Source organism: Nematolebias whitei, chromosome 13 (genome assembly GCF_014905685.2).
Source record: "Nematolebias whitei isolate Nwh7 chromosome 13, NemWhi1, whole genome shotgun sequence".
NCBI classification, from domain to species: Eukaryota; Metazoa; Chordata; class Actinopteri; order Cyprinodontiformes; family Rivulidae; genus Nematolebias; species Nematolebias whitei.
The window spans coordinates 15794824-15800214 of record NC_056510.1 but is presented as its reverse complement, the minus strand read 5'-3'; positions in this window follow the sequence as shown (position 1 = coordinate 15800214).

The following is a 5391-nucleotide window of genomic DNA, read 5'->3' as shown; positions in this document are numbered from 1 at the left end:
GGGGGGGGGGACATAACCCTGCAATAATCAAGAGACTACTGTAAAATAATCCAAACATTGCACAGTTCAATAAGGGGGTTCCTAAGATCTAAGATGTTGATAAATATAATGAACATTAAAGAAATTGAGCCATTAATTTCATATTGATATATTCTCTCGCTGCCTAAATCTTTTAAACAAAAGCACAAGGTGATAAGGATAAGTCTGACTTTTCAGATCATTTTAGGCAGCTGGATTGGGATTTAACTCATGATGAATCACTAATTATATTTATGAAGATTGTAACAGCGTGAATACATACTCATTCCACTTTAAGTTTTTTTTTCCCTTTCTTTCCTTAATTGAATGAAGCACTCCTTATAATGAACAACTTATGATTTTTTTTTTTTTAACAGTCATTAGAGATGGCACTCATTGCACATGGTTATAGTGACAGTAAAAGGAATTCATCCATTCATTAAAGCAGTCTGGTCACAGCAAGAAGGTCACAGGTTCAAACCCATTTTGGACCTTTCTGTGCATAATTTGCATATTCTCTCCATACATATGTGGATTACTCCAGTTTTCTCCAAATACCTAAAACATACATGTTAGGTTAATCAACAAATCTAAACTGTCCCTAGTGTGTGTGAATGGCTGTCTGTCTCTATGCGACCCTGTGATGGACTAGCAACCTATCCATGGAGCAACGTGCCTTTTTCCAAATGACTGTTAAGGTTAGGTGCTTCAAGCTGGTCAGAAAAATGGATGGATGGAGTCATTAAAGATGAAAATTAATACAAGTTTTAGAGGACACATGTTCTTCCTGAATTATTTTCAGTGTGCAACTTAGCCAAGCAAACAGCTGTTTGGATGCAGGTTGATGGAAATAAAAGTCTCATCACTTTACACCACAATAGACCACAGTCATTGAACCCACATTCATCAAACCGTTCTCTTCCTTGAACATTTAAAAAAAAATATTATTTTACACCCAGTAATGAGCTTATCCAAATCTGTTTCAGGGCTCAGTAAGTATCCCGGCATACCTCAACACACAAATGGTTTAAGATGGACCAGCTTTATCTCCTAAACCACAATCACCGGATTTGAAATAATTCAATAAACATGACTTGTTTTATGTGAGAAGAAGCAGATGATTACAACATATATATATATATATATTTTTTTTAAATCCCAACAGGAAAATGTTAGTAACCACACTGCAGTGACCATACATGACAAACATTTTGAGTTTCATGGGTTCATATGGATCATTTTGAAATGCTTCTGGTTGGTTTGGCTGCATGTATCAGCAACTGTCAAGCGGGCCGAACAAATGAATAAAAGTGCTTTAGATTTATACACTCATTAAGTGTTTGCTTTATCGCCACATATGGCATGCTGTCTTCCAAAGTTTCCTTTAAACCAGACGTTTCATTTTAAAATCATCCAGTTAATGTCAGAAGAATTGACTTTGACAATCTGTTGGCAAAACTGCCTTCATCTTTAATGCGATCAGCTCTGCTGAAGTGCTTTTTACAGCTGGTGAAGCAGCAAATCCAGTGAGGTAAGACTTGAAGATTAAACTTCATCTGAGAGATTTATTGGGACGGACAGATTTCTCCCTCTATTATGGCAATTACAACTTAGCCTAAAGTGAAGAATAAAATAAAGCTTACTTTTAAAAAATGTTATTAAGAAAAGTAAAATATCTTGAAGTAATTATGTACTTAAATCTAAACTTTTAGCGTTTTCAAAATATTTGTGACGTCACATTAGATTCTCTAATTATAAAAGGGATTTAAAGTTATAATTCATATTAAATTGACTAAAATTATATACAGCTTAATCCTGAGACTATTTGGCTTCTGGATCAAGAGAAAAATAAATCTTCATTTCCTCTAAAATCAATAAATGTACTGTAGTATTTTTTTTTTTCAAATGTATTTGAAAGTAAAAGTAACAAAGTAACAGAAATACATCAAAGTCTTCTTTTCTTCCCACAGACATTTTATTTGCATATGCAGCTTCCAAAAATCTGGCATCACTCAGGAAACACATTCAAGTTGAACATTTTATTAACTCTGGCTGAAGTTTCCTTTTATACATCTTTGTTTTTAAGCAGGTGGTTTGAATCCTCAATATACAATCTTATTATTTCATAACTCATCTACTGTAAAAACATCAACTTATCATAAGAAAATCAGATCCAAAATAACAGAATAAAAGCACCGTTTATAATTTAAACAAATGTTTTCCTTTCATCACTAAAGAGAGGGAGAATCAATAAATTGATTTCACTGATTTCTATAGAATTATTTTTATTTGCTCTAAATAAAAGGATATATATATATATATATATATATATAATGCATATATAAATAATGCATATTGTACAGCCCAAGTTTCACCTATATAGGCTAAATTCGTTAAACATCAATGAATTTTTCAAAGCCTGCTATCCTCAAACCCTGACCTGTGGTTTGCGAACATCTAGTTTGGAAAATAATTTGTTTTCTGTGTGGACCTTAAGAAACCTGGAAGTCACTTTGAAATTCATACCAACTGAGCACCAGCCAAATGGTTTTCAGCAAGTACTTTTTAAATATCACCCGTAATTATTCCAACCTCTCCAAACTCCTCCATGGAGCAGCAGCGAGTTCCATACTGAGAGCATTACTGTCATCAACCTCGCTCTGGAACGAATAAATACAAAAAGGTTTCTCTTATAAAAAACATATGGATTTTCAGCACTTCATATGCCATCCAAACTTACTGTAGTTCACATATTTTATTTTTTAGACTTGAAAAAGTTTTCTCAGTTACAACTGCTCATTCTGAATGAACGGGTACTTTTTACTTGAAAAAGAGATGTGTGCAAATTTTATTTGAGGTAAAATAGTAGACAGCCACTGCTGTAGTTTAGTTCACGTATAACATTTACATTGCAAAATGTTTACCAAAAAACGGTGTGCTTTTGGAGAGTATAAAGTCACAGTGATGCAGAAAGATGTGTGGTTTAAGGTTGTGAGGGATGAATCTGAGACAGAGTTGGAGGGATGTGCGTTCTGGGTCAGTTCTGTGATGAAAATCTTCTAGCAGGAGGTGGAGGTGCATTCACACAGGGAATGGTTTTTACTGGACAAAATTATAAAAACAATCAAACAAGCCAACAAATCAACCAATCTGTCAGTAAATGTTTAGTCAAGTTTCAATCACAGTTTGCTTTTGTGAAACTAAACTCCATTAATACAACTAATATTTTATGTCTGGGCACAAGACAGGTCTGTAGAAGGTAGTGGAACTTTGAATAAAATAATTAATTTAGTCTTTTTTCTTATCTTTTAAATCACTGAGTGCTCAGTTGACCTAGCAAAAACATGATTTAGTTACTATTCATTTATAGATGTCATACTGACTATTGTTTTTAATTCGTATTGTCATAATGTTAAAAAAAAAGAAAAACTGAGACAGTGAAACAACTCAAAACATAATACATTAAAACTATCTAAACCATTTTAAATTTAAAACTAACTTTTAAAACTACAACAAAACTGCTCCATCTAAACATTGATTAGATGACAGATATTCATCAATCTGCAAAAATATACAAATACAGGGACGTACACGTTTTATTTATTTATTTAATTTTTAAACAGGAAAAGATTAAAATAAAAATTGGGCCCGGCTTAACATAATCACTGTTTTACAGCAGGTTCCTGTTCTGCAGAACATAAAAAGCACAGAAATACTCAGCATCACATCACATTAAAAGACACACAGCTATAGCACATTACAAAATACAAGAATAGCAGCATTTACACAGCAGACACCTAACAGTGATTGCAAAAGAAGGTGTCCAGCAGCCTGTGATGGACTTGCGACCTGTCCAGGGTGTACCCCGCCCCTCGCACAGTGATTGCTGGACATGGGCACCGGCGACCCCCGTGACCCAAAATGGAAGAAGCGGCCAAAAGATAATGGATGGATGGTGTCCAACAGATGACGCGCATGAGTCTTTTTAAAAAGTGTCAATGTTGAGATGGACTTTATATGTAGCGGAATGTGTCAATCTCAAGACCTGGGTGCCAAACGTGGCCCTCGTTGACATCTTATCTGGCCCCCAAGATGATATGTTTAATGAAAAATATTTTTGTCACTTCCAAAAAAGTTCAATCTGGTCCTCTGGATATTCAAAAAAGCAAAAAACAAAACAAAGCAAAAAGATCTAGAAACGTTTCGTCTCTCATCCAAGAGACTTCCTTCCAAGAGACGAAACGTTTCTAGATTTTTTTGCTTTGTTTTGTTTTTTGCTTTTTTGAATGTCCAGAGGACCAGATTGAACTTTTTTGGATTTTTCTACCTGGATTATTGAGCATGCATCAGGATATTTTTATCACTTGATTTTTTTTCAGTAATCTTTGATTATGATGTCAAAAGTGCAATAGAGAACGTCAAATGAGACCAATTGAACTCTTGTTGAGGAACCTGCAACCAAGTTAAGATCTTCGGTATCTGACTTGAGTTAATGTAGATTCTGGCCCTTAGTTTGAAAAAGGTTTTAATTTTGGCCTCCTTTTGTAAGTGAGTTTGACACCCTTGCTTTAGTATAAACATAGAAAAATGATCTCTGCCCATAACAGTTTTTAAAGGCTGGTAGTGGCAAGTGTCCATTTGAAGCAGACCTAGTTGAGGACCACGTCCACAATTGGTTAGGCATTAAAGTAGAAAGAGCTACATTATTGACACCATAAAAAACTGACAATACAATTGAATATTGCTGTCTAAAACATAATTTTGAAAAGTTAGAGCATTTTTGAAGAAGAAATCGCAGTACAGTGATGAGTCTAGCCGGGAAGTTTGCTATGAATTTTGTAGGCCCTATTGTAGAGCCTAGCTACGGGTTTCAATATTTCATTAATAGTAAGAAACCAGACAGGTAAACAGTACGACATAGTTGAAAGTATTATGGCATGAAGATAAGTGTTTGAAACAGAAGATGCAAATTTGATCTAATTTTGGAGTATACACAGATTTTGTTTCAGCTTTGGCTTAGTACACGATTTAGTACACGAGGATTGCATGTGGTTATGATAAGTTAAATGAGAATCCAGAATAATTCCCAGATATTTATAAGTAGTGAAAATAGAAAGGGGTTTGTTTAAAAAAGCAAGATGATTTGATATAATGAAATGTCTCCAAGGTGAGGAAAAATACATACATACATATCCAAAAAAGTTCAATCTGGTCCTCTGGACATTCAAAAAGACAAAAGCAAAACAAAGCAAAAGAAATCTAGAAACGTTTCGTCTCTCATCCAAGATACTTCCTCAGTCTGAGGTGCTGTTTTCAGCTCAGTCTTTTAAATAGCACCTTCTTAGAGTGGATCAACCAGTTTGCTGCTGACAA